This window comes from Notolabrus celidotus, chromosome 18, assembly GCF_009762535.1.
Source record: "Notolabrus celidotus isolate fNotCel1 chromosome 18, fNotCel1.pri, whole genome shotgun sequence".
In the NCBI taxonomy this organism is placed as follows: Eukaryota; Metazoa; Chordata; class Actinopteri; order Labriformes; family Labridae; genus Notolabrus; species Notolabrus celidotus.
The window spans coordinates 29,971,017-29,990,161 of NC_048289.1; the positions used below are offsets into that span (position 1 = coordinate 29,971,017).

The 19,145-nt window shown below is 41.0% G+C and overlaps 1 protein-coding gene across 3 annotated transcripts in view; it reads right to left on the bottom strand.

Annotated features, from left to right (window-relative positions):
• The window catches only part of LOC117829816, a 133,609-nt gene extending 115,851 nt beyond the window's left edge, over nt 1–17,758 (bottom strand). Inside the window, exons 1-3 of one of the 3 annotated variants that reach the window (XM_034707511.1) lie at nt 17,588–17,758; nt 16,138–17,485; nt 11,186–11,256 (exon numbers count right to left, since the gene is read on the bottom strand). The gene's annotated coding sequence lies outside the window, so the exon portion shown is untranslated. Of the gene's footprint in view, nt 1–11,185; nt 11,257–16,137 lie in introns of all 3 variants that reach the window. The other 2 variants (XM_034707509.1, XM_034707510.1) reach the window with 2 other exon arrangements.
• Between the last annotated feature and the right edge of the window lie 1,387 nt (nt 17,759–19,145).

The window sequence follows — 19,145 nt, forward strand, 5'->3', positions numbered from 1 at the left end:
TCTGCAAGAAGTCATGTTTAATATTAAGGCTGATCTGAGAACGCAGCAGAAGAATTCACCCCGAGCAGCAGGGGTGATGACGTTCGTATCGTGCAAGGATGTGAACTCAGAAGAGCAACACGTAACAGGATGAATAAATCATGGGAGGTTGAAGAAGGAGAATCGTTTACAAGACCAGAACAGTGTAGACGTCTGCACATCTGTTCCTTTACACACAGCAGTGATTTAAATACAGATAACATCATCTTAGTGTAGGTTTCAGTCCAGCCACCTGAGACTCCTCCCCCATTTCAGGGAGGAGCTCCTGAAAGTTTCTAGAGAACGTGGAAGATGCTAAAGTTACATTTTCCCCAGTCTTATACTTTCCAAGAAGCACTTTGAAACCCCCGCCTGCTTTCACTGCTCCTGCCAGATAAGTTGAGTCAGCCTGAGCTAAGACTACAAGAGCTTTGTGCCAATTATACCTGATTCAACCTTTGACTATATAAAGATGGATGACACGTCTCTAAAGCATGCACTGAAACATGGCATTAGCGATGTTTCGCCTGTTATCAGACTTCCTGCACTTCCTTGAATCCTCTCCCGGGTTGATTTGCTCCCCAGCTTTGACCTCATTCTGTATCACCACCGTGTTGACTCTGAACCTTGTACCACGTTGAGATATTTAATTATTGAACTGTATCCAGCTCAGCCTTTGTTGTCTGCATTTGGGTCCTGTTTGTAACCAGATGCAACACAAGTTCAACACCTTACTTTGGTTTTAATATGTTTCACAGTGTCTGGATGGAGCTGCAGGTCTTAGCTGTTTAGGGCCTGTGTCCACCAACAATACAGTCAGTGCTCAGTGTTTAAATGCTAAAACACCACATGCATCAGCTGTAGTAGTAAACTGAAGAGAGAGTGGGGATGACATGGACTATGGACAAACCGGCAGCCAGCATCAGCTGTTCTTGTTGCTGCACTCGCCGTGGAATTAGTTCAACTTGGGCGTTCGTCATTGTCACGACTCTCACGACCAATCAAAATCAAGGAGCTTTGGGACTTCTGATATCAACATTGGCAAGAACAGATGCCTGGATAGAGTTGAAACTAACCACTCTAACAAGGGACTTTCAACAGATCCGTGTCCAGTCCGTCTCCAACCGACCACAGTCCGGCTCTGGAGCAGGACAGCCGGACAGCTAGAGTTGTGACCGAGGTTTTCCAGCTGTAATCCCTGAATCAAGGATTCTCCTCCTCCTCCTCTCCTCATCCATGTTGTCTTTCTGGTCCTCTGAAAACCTCTGACCTGTTGACTCCAGGCCTGGCTCCGCTCATCATGACTTTGGTTTGTTGTTGTAGTTAAGTGAAATACGATCTGGTGATAACACAGAGTGTTTTATTCTGAAAATTAACCGGATGTTTTCATTTTGTTTTGGTGAAACCTGACTTCCTGTCCCGCTCCATCTGCTCTGTTGAGATTGGTGCGTCGTGCAAAAAATAGAAGTCTTATGTATCTGATCCGGAGGACTCTGATCTGCCGGATCTAGAATAGGAACCTATCAGATCCGGTGCTGTGATGGACTGGATATAGTGGAATTTGGCCTTAACTATATTAAGTTACAATTTCCAGATGTGGGCATAATTTCTACTAATTGTTTTCACATTTTCTTTGCTAATTCCATCAAATAAAAGCAGATTTTAAGGATACAGAACAATTAAAAAGAGAGACTTGGAGCGCTGGTGGCTTGGCAGTCTAAGCGCCCCACATACAGAGGCTACAGTCCTCGTCACAGGGGTTGCCGGCTCGATTCCCAGCCGGTCGACCTTTTCCTGCAAGTCTTCCCCCGCTCTCTACTCCCCACATTACCTGTCTCTCTTCAGCTGTCCTAAACAATAAAGGCAAAAGGCCAAAAATATAACTTTAAAAAAAGAGAGACTTAACTGTCTGAGAGAATCAGAAGTACCACAGGACAACTTTCATAACCTAGCAGCATCAAATGCTCTGATATTGAGGTCTTGGGTGCTGCAAGTGCAAAAAAGGCATTAGTAGACACAGGCCCTTATATCCCAGGTTTATGTAGAAACTCCCCTTAACACTGACCACAACACTGTCATAATAATTCTACTTATTCATATCTGACTAAGTTTTGTTTTATTCACAGTACCTCAAGATTGAAAACCATCATGATAGATGTAACACTTCCTGCTGTATTTATCTTTTAGAGTCCATAAAAAATGTCCTCATTATTCAGATTTCCTTAGAGAAGTATTTGAGATTACATTTTCTCTCTTTGTGAGTCTGCATCTGCCCGATCACGGCTCAGAGTGGGTGTTATTTGTGAATTGGCAGTTTCGGAAACTTGCAGAAAAAGGTTAGAGATAAATCTTAAGTGTGTGGGAGGATGGACTTCAAATTCATTCAGCCACCCGACCAGCTTCAAAATCAAAACCAGGAAGTATTTCTTTTTTCACCTGAATCAAAGCAGAGCTAATATTTAGAAGTGTATTACAGAGTCTGTGATTTATGAAACTGGACTTTGCAATTAAACCACTTGGAGTCAGATAATCTGTGATATCACTTACTGCTGGGCACTTTGCAGGGCATTGTGGGCTATCAAGCCCTGGGAAAAATCGATTACTGGCATTGAAATGTTACCAAACAGCCAAGAATGAATCCTGTCTCCCTCTCCTCATATTACACTCTCTCTGAGTGACCGGAACGACAGAACGAGAAGGCATTTCAGCACATAACAAGGAGAGAGCGCCTCTACGACAGATTTGTGTTTCATTAATCACACCGGATCCAGGCCACTGCAAAGCGCTCCATCTGTAATGCAGCCAACATACAGAAAAAAAAACAACCTCACAGATTGGAGCCGCTATAGCAGCAGACAACCTCTCATTATATGGTAACACAGCAGGATTGTAAAATGCTAATGCTCGCCATCATCACACACGCTCACTCCCGTCCAAACGCTAACAAGGCCCTTTTCATTGCCAGCACTCTCACCTCCTAAATACTCCCACTTCCACACCTCCCCAATGTATTCCTGGCTATGAGTAAAAAACACACGATGTAGCTCTGCGTTACAGCCACGTCAAAAACCTGCTCAGAGGCTGAGAACTGAAACCATGAAAGATGTCAGAGACGGTAACCAGGAGATAGTGAGAGTGAGCACAGAGTGGGAGAGTGTAGGAAGAAATAAAAACAGACGTGGGAAGAGGAGAAAAAAAAAAAACAGTAATTCAAGACTGCACCGGTCACTAATGCTGTTTCTTCTCCTCGCCATTACCAGCGTGAAGCAGAGAGCGAGCTGACCGTCTCAGTCTCACAATGAGATCAGATGGAAACCCAAACATTGTTAGTGCTAACCACTCAGTTATCACAGCGCTCACACACCATTAAAGCATCTGTGTGTGTGTGTGTGTGCAACAACACACCCTTTATCCTCCGACTGAGTAACAGGCCTGCATTCATGTTCTTTTCTTTTGATATTATCCTCTCATTATATTTCATGTTCCTGATCCTCTGCATCCAAAGTGATGTTCTTGGTCCTAGAACTGGAACGTTTTTGACAACCCTAAATACTATCATTATGGTAATAATTATTAATAATAATTTTATTTATGGAGCGCTTTCAATCAAAGTGCTCTACAAAGCTTAAAACAAACACAAGACATCATAAGAAACATCAGCAGTAAACAGGTGGGTCTTCAGCTTTGCTTTAAATACATCAACTGAACATTCCAACCGAATGTCGACAGGGAGACTGTTCAATAGAGTGGGTTCAAATAGTCTTTTTTTGGACCATAGGGACACTTAAAAGGCCAGTCCCCTGAGAGCGAAGTGCCCTAGCAGGCACATATGGATCCACCAGGTCGGTAAGATAAGAGGGTGCAGAGCCATTTACAATTTTAAAAGTCAACAGTAACACTATCATTATGGTAAAGATGTAACAAGTAGTCACTTTAATCACTATGAGGCAACAAGGAAGGTCATTAGTTGGACTTAAGATGATAAATTTTATAGAAATGCGTTCCAGTTTTTCTCCAGGATTGTTCATAAGAAGAAACATTGCTGTCTGCTAATGCTAGGCTATAAATGCAGCAGACTGGGTCAACTTTACTGAATCAGAGGATACCAGCAGCTCACATGCGTCTGCAGACCACATCACTCACCATCAAGAGATCCCTGCTGCACTGAACGCCGCTGTTTAACCCGCTTTCTTCAATTTTATTAGAAGTTAAACCAGAAAAGCTGAACGGAAGAGCGTCTTCAGAGTCAGTTTTCAGCTCTCTTGGGGGCTTTTATGTACGGAAGAGGATAAGGGCCACTGAAAAAAAAAAAATTAAAGTCAAAAATTTTTTTTGTAATTATTATTCTGAGATTAAAGTCAGAATTTAATCTCAGAATTCTGACTTTATTCTCAGAATAATAATTTAAAAAAAAATTTGACCTTCATTTTTTTTTTTCAGTGGCCCTAATCCTCTTCTGTATTTATGTCATAATATACAACATACACTGTGTTGGCTGCTGAAGGAGGAGACTGAGCTGCTAAACTCTACACAAATTACTGTGTCTGCACAATAATGTTCAGCATCTGTTGCTTACAACATGTGGTGGCCTAGTGGTCTAAGCGCCCCACATACAGAGGCCACAGTCCTTGTCGCAGGGGTTGCCGGTTCCATTCCCGGCCGGTTGACAATTTCCTGCATGCCTCTCCCCTCTCTCTACTCCCCACATTTCCTGTCTCTCTTCAGCTGTCCTATCAAATAAAGGCAAAAAGGTCAAAAAATATAACTTTAAAAAATATCAAAATTCATAATGTTTCAGTGACTCGCAGATCATTAGCTGATCAGTGCGCTGCAGGCAGAACACGCATGGGTTGCATCAGAGTGCAACAATAAATGGGCTTTTTGACAGCAAAATAAAGTACTGAATAAAGGCGACATTAAGGTTTGGACTGCCGAATTCCACCAGATCCGTGTCCGGTCCATCTCCGATCAATCACAGCTCCGGATCTGATAGGTTTCTATTCTAGTCAATGTGTTAACTTCCACTGGATCCACTCCGTTGCTTTCCGTCTGCGTCTCTGATCCAGCAGGTCTGAGTCCTCCGGATCAGATACACAAGACTTCTATTTCTGCCGGATGCCGGAGCACGACGCATCAATCTCAACAGAGCAGATGGAGCGGGACAGGAAGTCAGGTTTCACCAAAACAAAATGAAAACATCCGGTTAATTTTCAGAATAAAACACTCTGTGTTATCACCAGATCGTATTTCACTTAACTACAACAACAAACCAAAGTCATGATGAGCGGAGCCAGGCCTGGAGTCAACAGGTCAGAGGTTTTCAGAGGACCAGAAATACAACATGGATGAGGAGAGGAGGAGGAGGAGAATCCTTGATTCAGTGATTACAGCGGGAAAACCTCGGTCACATGACTCCAGCTGTCTGGCGGTCCTGCTCCGTGCAACCAGTGGGTGTTGATGGACGAGTGAGCACAGAGCTGGACCACAGTCGGTCTGGTGGAAGTCTTTTACAGCCTGTTCATGCGTACACTTACAAATCAATCTTTAAGAAGTCTTCGGGCGCTGGTGGCCTAGTGGTCTAAGCACCCCACATACAGAGGCTACAGTCCTCATCACAGGGGTCGCTGGTTCGACTCCCTGCCGGTAGACCATTTCCTGCATGTCATCCCCCACTCTCTACTCCCCATATTTCCTGTCTCTCTTCAGCTGTCCTATCTAATAAGGGCAAAAGGGCCAAAAATATAAGTTTTTAAAAAAAAGAAAAAAGTCTTAACTGAGTTTATATATTTCGATTTACCATGTTTTACTTTTCTACCCTCCTTCCCAACTATCCACCGTTTTCTGTTTTGACTTATGGCTTGAACTTCTAACATGATTGCATCTTCATCATCGCAGCCTCGTTTTCAGCAAATTCATCTGATGCTATTTGTTGTCTCCATGAATCAAGTGCAGAAGTAGGCCAACCCTAGCTCTGTTTCAGAGAAAGCAAAGAATCTGAGCTGCTGAGACAATCAAATTTAATACAAATAATTCATTATGAAACAAATAAAATTGAATAATTAAAACACTTGAGCTAAATAACAAGTTAATCCCGTACCCTACTCTGCGTAATGTTCTCCTGTTTGGACGCTTAAGTGCTCATGCAGGAGGAGAAGTGAGTCATGAGTGGGTTTTAAGATGTTGTGCTGAGAATTGACGTCACAGAGGCACTAAATACCTGCAGAAAATACACTTCATTAATGCAATCATGATACAAATCGTTTGAATAAACGCTCTGCAGAGAGAGGAAGCTGTCAGATCAGACTTAGGATGCATTTTCACACTGAGCAGCAGGATTTTATTGCACATGAGCTCGACATTACCTGCAGGAGTGATTATGAGTCATCCTTACAGTACCTGACGACCAAATCTGCTCCACACTGTTTCTCCTTCAGGTGATTTAGAAAGTGGAGGACGAACACTGATGCATCTGATACCTCTACACACACACAGTCAGGTCTGCTACAGCTCATCTTCTGCCTGTTTATTTGGGAGACCTCAGATTACCACTGCTCATTAATCCGGTGCGTCATGACCTCCTTTCCAATTTTTATGACATGCATACAAACGGTCGCGTCAAATGTTAAGATTGATGTTAAATTTTAGAACATCAGATTAAAGCAGAACGACCGACGACAGAGCGATGAGATAAATTTGATCGCCGATGTGTCACCGTTATTCATTTCTGTTTCTGGTGCACTAATAAAACTTTTCAAGTACGACACATTAGTGTTTACGGCGTGTTGTCGAAACAACAAGACGGCCGGTTATGATTCCAGCTCTCAGTGACTTCACCTCTGCCCTGCACAGGAGCACAGCGTTAAAGCTACAGCAGCTACATCCAGGAAAGAAAGGGTTCAAAGTTGTCGGGCGTGCACAGATTGAGAAGATGAAATCACTGCCATACGCCCTGCATATCAGTTAAAAAGTGCAGATAGAGCACTCTGCCTTCGGAGGAGCTTCACTGAATGCTCATGAATAAATTATCGAGCTGCTGCCTTATTTAATTATGTGCCATATAAAACTGAATAACCTAAATCTAAGTCCATGAAAATGAATATTTCACATAAAGTCCTGATTAGACTTCACTTTAGATTACTTTTAGATAAGAATGTGAGCGTTTAATCGACTAAACGATTAAATATCATCACCTTTACTAATCAGAAGCAGAAATACTTCTTAGTTACACAAATTATCATTAATCTGGGCCTGAAATGCTGCTCATACGTTGGGTCTAAGTTGTAGCTCTGGTTAATGGTGACTGCCGTAAAGTTCTACTACCTGGATGTAAACAAGCACAGGTGACAGATGTCGTCTCGTAGCATGGCGTGGTTTGTCAGTATGTTGATCTAGTAAATGGAGATAAAGTTGTATGTAGGCTGTGTCTGGTTAAACTGACATATAACCACTCCACCAGAGACATGAAGAACCAGCACAGGCATATGGTGTTAGCTCTGCTAGTGGTAGCCACACTCTGCAAACCACTTTGGCATTGTTAACCTGCAGACTCTGTGATCCTGTGTTCAGCCGTGTCAAATAAATGGTGCTAAAAAAAAATGTCTAAGTGTTTTTTTTTTACCTTTAGACTCGTCGTCAGTCATCATTTAAATTTCCATTTAAACAATTAGGACTTAAGTCACCTCGGGACAGCCCTACTTTTGTAGTAGTAGTTTGTAAAAGGTCTAGCTATCTTGCCAGCTAGCTTTAACCTCTCATTTTACTTCACTAGGCAACTGTCTTTCAATGGCTGAGAACATGCGGAATAAAACATGGATGTTGTCTCTGCGACGTCAGCCATTTGTTTCTGGAAAGGGATAAAATGCTACAGAAATGCTAACTCTAACTAACTAACTAACTAACTAACTAACTAACTAACTAACTAACTATCTTTGGGCTAATCTAGAAACAGGCAAAGAGGCCCCTAATTATTCCAAACTTTGTGTAGTGGCTTGATTTTGCCAATCGAACAAACCAATAAGCCACCGAGGGGCTGCTTTGCTAGGACTTACTGAGTTGACACCAAGCGGCAACCTCCGGTCTCAAACAATGAAGCCAATGCGGAAGTGTTATAAACTGCAATTCATCAAGAATCCACTTGAGGCTGGCTGCAGAAACACCGGAAACCACATAGACATGAATGGGAAAAAGACGATCTTTGCAGCATTAATAAACATGTTTACAGCCTGGTTCAAAAAACAGCTTGGCCCTGTAAGCTAATTTCTCTATCGGCACACACTCACGGCGGGAATTTTTTTCTAACGTGACGGATCAGAAGATATGAAGATTACAAGTTTTTGCCCAAATAAGGACATGACTGACGTGACTCCCGGTCAGGAACACATAGCTGTTGGCTACCCCGCCCCTTTACGTCACACTCTGCCTGGTTGATTTCCAATATGGCTGCCGCCGTCGATTGGCTTCCAAACAGCTCTCAGGAACAGATGGGTGACGTCACGGATACTACGTCCATTATTTATACAGTCTATGGTACACGCTGAATAAAACATGGATGTTGTCTCTGTGACGTCACCCATTTGTTTCTGGAGAGGGGTAAAAATGCTACGGAAATGCTAACTCTAACTAACTAACTAACTAACTAACTCCAGGCTAATCTAGAAACAGGCAAAGAGGCCCCTAGTTATTCCAAACTTTGTGTAGTGGCTTGATTTTGCCAATCGAACAAACCAATAAAGACACTGAAGGATGCATTGCCGGCACTTACTGAGTTGAAGCGTTGTCCTGGTTTGCTTAGCGAATGAGTCAATACACGTTCTGGTCCACCCTCCATGCACTCACATCCAGCAGGTTTATTTACACACACTAGACAATAAAGCTCTGTTGATCTATCTGCACTTAGATCCATTAATAACTTGCACAATAATCAACAGGCTTCACAGAAAACTAACAAAGACGGTCAAAAACTGTTAGCTTTCTCCCAGCAGGCAGCTCACCTGCCACTCATTCTTCTTCTACTTATACCTTGCAACACACACCACCTGCTGTGTCAACAAGGAAGTAGGGATGGGCATTTCAAGCCAACATACTATTTGATAATCATTGGCATCTATTCAACGATTTTACGAATTGCCCATCCCTACAAGGAAGTGCAACAAACAAAACATTCCACACACAATACACTGATACAAATATGGCTCTAACACTTTGCATAACCTTTGCTTTTCAATGCAGCCTCTAGTGGACACTGAAGGAACTACAGTTTGTTGCACATCCGCATTGGCTTCATTTTTCAACACTGGAGGTTGCCGCTCAGTTGTTTTATGGTTGCTGAAAATCCAGAATTATCTAATAATGTGAGCACAAACCAGCATGTATCTGTATCTGTGTGTGCTCATACTTGTTATCTTATTCATGGTTTGTAATATATTGTTTTAAATGAGGCAGCCCATGCTATGGATGACGCCACAGCGGCTCCTTCTACTTTGTTATCCCAGCCTGTGGAGTATCCTTGAACAGTCCTTGTCCTCCAGCTCTTTGCCTCAGAGATGTAGTTAACAATCCAAAAATACTAAAAGTCATCCAGACTTTCAATGAAAGTAAAATGAAGCCCCAACATCTGCAACATGACACAAACAGAGTGTAGTTGACTTTTAGAGCAGCTGCTCCTCAGAGAGTCAGTCTGACAAACAGCCCTGCAAACCTGATGGAGGAGATGTGTGTTTCTGTGTTTGGGTATGTGTGTGTGTGTTTCTGTGTTTGGGTATGTGTGTGTGTGTGTGTTTCTGTGTTTGGGTATGTGTGTGTGTGTGTGTTTCTGTGTTTGGGTATGTGTGTGTGTGTTTCCTTCCTCCACAAGGTGAAAAGAATAGAGTCTTTTTTCTCCCCCCACCGTCCAGTCACTGAAACCCACAGGCAGAGTCTAGACTGAGTCCCAGATGGGGGATTCATAAACTGCAACAAATGAAGACAAAATGCTTCCAGGTGCCCTTGGCCGTGGCGGCGGCCGTGGCGGCAGCGGTGGCGGTGAATGGATCAGCTCTTGGACTCGTACAGCGGGGGACATTTGACAGGATCTTAAACAACCATGCAGCCTTGTCGTCTCTGAGCTGCAGAGACTTTTCCTGCAGTGTCATTTATCATCCCGAGCGTGGGTTAGCATACAGGTCCTGTTGATCCTGTCAGGTATTCAACTATATCTTCATGGGTTACAAGATGTCACTACTATTTATCAATCTAATGATTGTGCACTGCTTCAGTGTGTGGTCTTAAGTCAGCAAAATGTGAAAAAATGGCATTTAATGTGTATTAACAACATTTAAACATTCATTATCACAATAACTGCACTAAAACTGCTCAATCAATTCCTTAATCATCATGATTGTTGCAGATTAATTTCTAATCAATGATCAACTTGTCAGGTAAACATCTACTTTATGTTAAATCTAGTAAAGGTGTCAAAGTGTGTGTGTTTTTGGACGATATTTGACCCAAAACAGATGATTTCTAATATAAACAGAGGCATTGCAGCAACATGCAACTACATTCTGCTTTCACTCAACATGCAATCTCATTATTTTGCATAAAGCCTTAAATATACAAACATACAGTCTGATAAAACACCTTAACAGTGATTTTAAATGAAGGAATGAAGGGATTAACCTCCTCATTTACTCCTCTAATTAAAGCTATGTGTGGAAAGTCATCAGGTCTGCATTGACCTGTGAGCCTGTTGTTTCCAGGAGCTGACAAAGTTATTTATAACCTCCTCACGTACAAACTCACCTAACATTAAAACACTCCAGTGCCAACTTTTCCTGCCAAGGGCAGAACTTAACTCTGTGCGCGCAGGTGGAGAGTGTCACGCACAGATGCGTCAATGACAGAGGAGTATGTGACCTTTCTCTGCAGGCTGATCAGGATCCTGCAGGATGATCAGGATCCTACAGGAGGATCAGGATTCCTACAGGTCCAGGGAGATGTGTCAGCGATGCGGTGCGCTCTCTGTACGTGCATCCCTCAAGTTGTGCGGTGTGTTTACTGCATGCATGTGATGTGATGTTAGGCAACAACACAGCAGGGGAAAACCGCAATGAGCCGAGGCAGAAGACTCAGCAGACATGTCTGCACAAACACGGAGATAGAGGAAGATAACAGAGAGAGGTTCACTCACCAGGAGGATCTTTATCCGGGGAGGAAGCAGCAGCAGCAGCAGAAGCAGCAGCAGCAGCAGCAGCGTCGGTCCTGCCGGCAGATAATGAGATGCTGCAAATGAGACACTGCAGTCCACATCTACCCGCTCCCTCCAGCTCCGGTGTCAGTGTGTGTGTGTGTGTGTGTGTGTGAGAGAGAGAGGAAAGAGTGTGTGTGTCGTGTGAAGAAGAAGACGGTGTGTTTCACGTCAGGTGGAAACAGACGTGATGCTGTGAAGTGGACATCAGCTCCTCGTCGGGTTCTTTATCGTCCTCCTCAGCTCACACACACATCTCAACTCTTCCACTCTCTCTCCTCTCTGCCTCCTCTCTCTCTCTCCTCTCTCTTCTCCTCCTCCTCCCTCCCCACCGGGCTGGGCATGCCCAGTCTCTGCCTCCTCTCGAGCTCCAGTGTCACTATGAGGAACAAGTTAGTCAGGTTGGATCAAGTTCAGTGAAGGAGGATGATTGAAGGAGTGTTTAAAGCAGAGGTTGATTGGAGGACGCTGATTCGTTAATGGCACAGGTTAATTATGTGTGACGTCATAAACACCAAATAATTAATTTACCAAATTATTATTATTTTTAATTTTTATTTCCTTGTCTGTTTTATTTATTATAGTATATGTAAATGTTTGATCACATGTCTGTTGTGTTTGTAAATGTTTTATTATAAAATTTTCAATAAAAAAAAAAACTTTTCCCAGAAAGTGAACGTAAAAAAAAACAACAACATAAGATTAGACTATTTAAGACTATTAATGCTGTAAGTTTCTAACAATTGAATAAATAAATACACAACCAACCAAAATCCAAACAGTGGTCACCACTAAATGTATAGCTCCTGCTAGCTAGTAGCTGCCTGCCAGCTTTAGCTAATATCATCCAAAATAACACAACATGATAAAGTAGCTAACTTTCGACTAAGGACACAAACTAACTGTATTAGAGCTGCTTGTTTGAAAAATTCTTCTTCCTTACAATCCACCTTATCATTGTTAGTGTCCCAAGTACAATTTCAATCTCCTCCATCATGTTAGCAACTAGCACCCTCACTGGAGTTAGCATGCTAGCAGCTTTTCTCCACATGTAACTGAAACTTTTCATATTTATTAATGTTGTGACACACTAACTCTGACATTACAGAGTTAAATATATAACGTTTTCTATTTAACAATGGCGTTTTCCATTCGGATTAAACCAATGACATTTAGCTACATATTTTACATTTAACATTAATACCTACACTTTTTATTTAACAGTTATATTTGACACTGACATCTTTGATACAATTTAAGACAAAACTAAGCATGACAAAGCTCACAAATATTGTTCCAAATGTGAAAATGTTACCCTTCATTTGAAAATTGTTGGAGCTAAACATAAAGAAACGTTGCTGTTGCAACTTTTACAGTTTGCGCCCCATACTCTTCCCTGTTAGCCATCAATAACCTAAGTAACGGGATCATTACTAGCTGGTTCGCACAAACAATAAAAGGCTGTGACAAAACACAGTTACTTTAAAAATAAGTGTAAACAGGAAGTGGCTTTAGGACAATTTTTTTGTATTGAGAAAAATTAAAAAAAATGTAATATTAAGCTAAATAAAGAGATACATGATGCTCAGTAAGACAGGGTTGGAGTCAGCCCCAGCTCAAAGATTATTAGCCTAGCTCAGCAGAGCAGCAACAACAGACATAACAGACATCTTTTCAGTCTGTTTTAGAGTATCTAAGTATAAATCATTAACATAATGTTTGTTATGTTCTCAAACAGGTTTTTCAAGAACAGCACATAAGTATAATTTTGCACATGCTTTGTACTTTAAGTACATGTATTTAAATTCTCTAACTCATAGTTGCATAAAATCTGACAATAACTTTATTTCTTTCTGTGCAAACTTTATTGTTCTTTGAAAGTCAATGCACAAACAAACAATATAAACTGTGACCCCTCATAAACCTTGATGTAGGCTACATTACATTAAATGAATCACTGTTATAATGCATGTATTGTCAGTGGGGTCCCTGTTTTTGCTGCATTACAATCAGAGCAGCTTTCCCCTGCTCTCTGCTGCCACCTGTAGGCAAACAGGAGAAAAGTCTGGACTTAGTTGAAGTGGATCAAAGAGCAGCAGCAGCAGGGCAGTGGGGCCACTGAAAGGCTGTCTGTGTTTGAGCTGTTTACACTCTCGGCCTCCTCCACAGACTCACAATAACTCTCCTATTCCCCACCGGCTGCTCCACTTCAACACTGGAGGGTAATTAAGTCTCCTGTGTAAACACACCTGAAGGCTGCTGTGTTCACTCACTAACACGTCTACTGTGGAAACTGTGTACATCATTAAAATGCATTTTGTCACATGAGCTGGAGAATAAAGGAAGTTTAAAGGTGAGAATTATTTTCAGTCTTTGTCCAGCAGGTGGCGCCTTCATTATGCCACTCATTATAAGCACTGTGATTCACCTCAATATTAGATTTGTTGCTGTCAGATTTATCTCCCTCTGCTGGACTCATGAAAGAATGCAGGTTTTAAACACTTATTAGAATTGTTGCAGTCAGGTGAAGCTCCCCCTGCTGGACTCTACAAAGAATGCAGTTTTTAATAACTTCAACACCTGTTTTATGATAAGTTAAAGCTCGTCCTGCTGGACTTAAGACAATGCAGGTTTTGCAGAACTTATCAATAAACTTGTTGCAGACAGATCAGGGAACCTCTTCTGGATTCAACAAAAATCAGGTGTTGAAGTTTTTAAAACTTGCATTCTTTCTTAACAAGGTAAAGCTCGTCCTGCTGGACCCTTGAAAGAATGCTGGTTTTAAACACATCAACACAGGCTTCTTGTTAACTAGTCGTGGCTCCCCCTGCTGGAGTCAATAAAGAATGCAGGTTTGTAAGAACTTATTACTAGATTTTGCTGCAGACAGATCAGGCTGGACTCTAGAAAGTTTGCAGGTTTTAACAACTTCAACAACTGATTTTTGTGAACATGGTAAAGCTCCCCCTACTGGACTCTTGAAGCAGGTTTCAAACATCAACACAGGCTTCTTATTAACTAGTTGTAGCTCCCCCTGCTGGACTCTATGAAGGCAGGTTTCAAAGAACTTATATGCTGCAGACAGATCAGGCAATCTCTTGTCTCTGGAAAGAATGCAGGTTTGATCCATCAATACCATTTAACCAGTTGTAGCTCCCCCTGCAGGACACTAAAATAATTGCAGGTTTTAATAACTTCAACACCTGATTTTTTAACAAGGCAAAGCTCCCCCTACTGGACTCTAGAAACAGGTTTCAAACTCCTTAACACATGCTTCTTGTTAACCAGTTTTGGTTGCCCCTTCTGGACTCCATGAAAAAATGCAGGTTTTAAATACTTAGAATTGTTGCAGTCAAGTAAAACTCCCCCTGCTCTACTCTTTTCTCATGAAACCACAGAAAACAACCATCATGACACCTTAATCAAACACAACATGAGCACATCACATATGTAACAAAACCACAGACCAGTCCAGAGTGCTAGGGATGTTGCAGATGGACTAATATCCTATTTGTTTGTATGGAAATTTAAAGTCTGACTCATCGACTAGTCTTAAAGTGAGATAACACACAGAAACTATCAACAATTTCTGCAAAATTGAGCATTTTTAAAGTTTTAGAAACAGCTTACAGGGAACCACATAATCTTTACCTATAGTAAGGTTACATCCACATACCTGTGCTGGTTACATGCCAGTTTAACCAGACACAGCCTACATATGACTGCCAAACCGTGCCGCCTTCAAGGTGCCACCTGTGCTTGTTTACATCCGGGTAGTTGTGCCGGGTGAATGTGCTACAGCTTACACACAACATATGGAGTAATTCTGGTGTGTTCTTGGGTGGATGACTTTCTTTTTTTGAACGTTTTTATTAGACTCAGCCAACATCACAAAGCAACAATGCAGCGATCAGACTCAGAGACAAAACAGATATAAACAAGATTTTTGAAAACACCTAGTCCATAGTCAGGAAGTAAAGACATGAATAAATAGATAGTACACAATTAAAAAATAAGTGAATACAAACATACAAAATAATAATAATATTAAGATTGTAATAATTAACACAAAATTAAAAAATATTGATAATAGTAATAATAACAACAATATAAATAATTGTATAAATAGTAATTAGGACAATAATAATAATAACAACAACAACAATAACAACAATAATAACAAAAAGAAATCCTCACAGTAAACTTCAAAGAAAATAATAATAATTCTGTATACCCCAAATCAGCCCATCAGAGAATTAGCCAAAAAGAAATGAAGCAACAGGCGCCCACCTTATCTGGAAAAGATCAGTTTTTAACTGTAATCTTGCAGTTATACTCTCCATATAAAAAATGTCCTTCAACTTGTTCTTCCAATGTGTGACTGTGGGGGGCTGCGGCCTTAACCAGGAAATTGTGATAATTTTCTTTGCAACTAAAAGCAGGACCCTCAGTAAAGCTGCATGGCCACTGTACTCCTCATCCTCTGGTAATATTCCCAGTAGGAAGCAGGAGGGTTCAAATGGCAGTTCTAAACCCAGACAGTTCTTAATTTCAAGTTGAATACCTTTCCAATATGTTTTTAGTTTTGGACAGTCCCAGAATATATGTGTATGGTCTCCGACCAGGCCACAGCCCCTCCAGCACCCATTCGAGGATCCACAAAATTTGGAGGTCACCAGAGGGGTATCAAAAAACCTCATCCTAATTTTCCAGTCAAATTCCCTCCAGATGGGGCTACCTGTTGCTCCATGTCCCACTCTGCAGGGTGGATGACTTTCTAATCTCTTCTTCGTCTAATTGTGAACATCCCTGATTCAGAGGCCACCATGCAACAAGACCGATCAGCTCTCAATCCACTAATACATAGCAGTCCACAGGACAGGTTTACTTCCTACCTTTCAGTTTGGAGAGTGTTGCTGGCGTCCATCTTGCTCCATGCCCAGAGTACACCTTGATGCTTCCTAATGATGACAGCAGCAGGGTATCACCTGTGTCTAACAAACTGGGGCCTTTGTGTTTCTGCCATAGAGGATGCTGTGTCATGTTGAGAAGGCAAACAAAAGGTGCAGGATCCAAAATGCAGACTAAAGCAGGTTTTAATAAACAAAATAATAAACTACTTAAATCAAAATCCACGAGAAACACTGAAGAAGACTTGTGTTCACAGGCGAAGACTTACAGGTAAGGGGAAACAGAGCAAGTAAAAACACAGGGTAATCAACACAGGTGTGACACTTCACCTTCTTCTTGTGTTGTTTTATTTGGTGGTTGGCTTCAATATTTAGTGCATTACTGCCACCTTCTGGATTTTATTACAACTAGTTACAGCGTTCTCCAAAACCAACCACTCCAGGACCCAGACACAGTTGCCTGGGCCTGTTCCAGTCCTTCTCTCAGTGTTAGGTCCAGCTCCTCTTCAGTAACATCTTCAACATTCAGGTGACTCTCCTCGTTCCTCTTCCTTTCGCTCAGTGACCTCCTCCTCGGGTGTTTCCCCCCTTCTCACGGCTTAGGACATGGGGAAGACCCTGTGAAGTGTTTCCCTCAACAGTGTAGACATGATGCCTTTTCTTTATCAATTTCACAGTTACCATTCAACTCACTCTCACCATATTTCCCACATCTTTTCACCCCTCTGCACACAGCAGCAACATGTTCATACTCCTGGTAACAGCAGCACCAGAGAGGGGCCTTCTCAAACGGTCTCACTCCATAGCACTGATATGCTGTCCTCTAATTCCCCTTTTTGAAATCTTGTCAGTCATCTAGCATCATTCGATGTCCAAAAAAAGACTCTGCAGCGAAAGTGGCACATCACCCACCACTCCTTTTTCATAGCCTCCGTTCCAGGAAGTAACACCAAACCAGAAGCAGTGAAATTGCCCTTTTTTCACATTGACAAATAGAATAAATGTTCCACAAAACTCAAACTGTGTTTTAAGAAGTCTGAAGCCTCTCTAGAGTTGTCTAGTCGAGATCTGACATGTCTCGGTTTAATGATTCTGGATCAGGACCTTGTTTCTTTAACCTCCTTTTATGGAAGCTGTACATCAGATTCTTACTTCAGAGTCCTGATCCATGATACCTCAGGCCTCAGTCTCATTAATGAATCAACTGCTTCTCTTATTCCACCAATTAGTCTCCAGATATTCATCCTCTTTAAATCAACCTCTTTGCTCCATGTGCTCCTGCAGCTGCCGGCGTCTTCAGGACATGAAAGTCTTCAATCTCGATTCTGACAGCCTGAGATCAGATAAAACATCGCCTTTTATGAGTCTGCAGATTCACACAGTCTCTTTAAAGTCACAGCTAATCACCCCACAGACGAGTTGCATCATAATGAACCTTGGTTTGACAGGTTTTCGTGGCCCTGTTGGTGATCCAGCCCGGATGACTCCACAGATAGTGAGCCAACAGATGTGAGCAGTGATGCAATCAGGAGGGTTGTGTAATCACACATCTCGCTGTTTCAGGTGTGTCGTAAGAGAGTCTCTGCTCTTTGGTGAAGGTTCAAGAGCAGCACTGCTGATAGGAAATCACAGATGACATGAAGTACCATAGAAATATTGAACCTCAATTCAACTTTAATTATAGTGCACCTTTCATACAAACGAGCATGCAGCCCAGAGTGCTTCACAGGATAGACAAACTACATAAACAGTCAAATATTAAAAGACATGATCTTAAATACAATACTTAAAAATAATAGTAAATCAAATACAGTCAAATTAATAAAATAGGTAAGAGTAGAAAGAAAAGTTAAAATAAGTTAAAGTTAAAAAGATCAGATACACACAGGAAATGAATAGATAAATAAATACATAGATGAATAAATAAACAGATAAATAAATAAATACACAAATACATAGATAAATAAATAGATAGATAGATAGATAGATAGATAGATAGATAGATAGATAGATAGATAGATAGATAGATAGATAGATATATAAATAGATACATAGATGAATAGATAAATAGATTAATAGATAAATAAATAAATAAATAAATAAGATAAACAAATTGAGTGAAATCTGAAGTTAAATTGTGCAGCAAATAATTAGATTTAACGTAAATTGAAACAAAAATGTGCTCCATGATTTATACATTAACACTTATAAAATATTAAAGGAAAAATATCAATGCTCTTGAAAATGTCCACTTTTGTCCAATCAAAAGTCCAGAACACAAAAATATTCAGTATTTCTCTGTAGAATGTATTAAAAGTCACTGTACATTCTGAGTAATGGTGGTAAATATTGTTTTTTTATTCTCGTTTATTATTGTTTTATCTCTGAAATCATAAAATAAAGTGAGGTATTATCTGTGGGTATTATGTAACAATAGACTGACAGACTATAAACAACAGTATAAAGCAGCACAATAGTTTGAGTAAATGTCTCCACTGAAGCGTGAACATCCCAGTCAAGTGTCCCAGTTATCATTGTCTGCGTGGACCGGCGTGGACACGCTCTCCAACGCTCCAACCATTCACTGTATTTACATCAGACAATACTACGTCACAGCCAGGCCCCGCCCCCTCAAACCGCCTCCATCACTGCATGCTCGAGGAACAGAGAACGTGCTCTCTGCGTCAAGTGAGAGGCAGAACGTGGCGCGAGAAACCGGATATGACTGCTCGAACCTCCAAAATAAAAGAGGCCATTAATTGAACGTTTTCTATTCATTTTTTAAAAACAGATTTATTCTCATTACTTTGAAATTTAATTAATTGAGAGAAAATATGAATAAAGAATATGAATAGATTTACACAAATATTTCAAATGGCTGAATAATGCCTACATTTATATGTCTGAGTGTCTGACAGATCAGTGTCATAATTTATATTATGATGTCTATGCTTTAGTGTAATTATCAATGTTTTAGTCTTCTATGAAAGCAA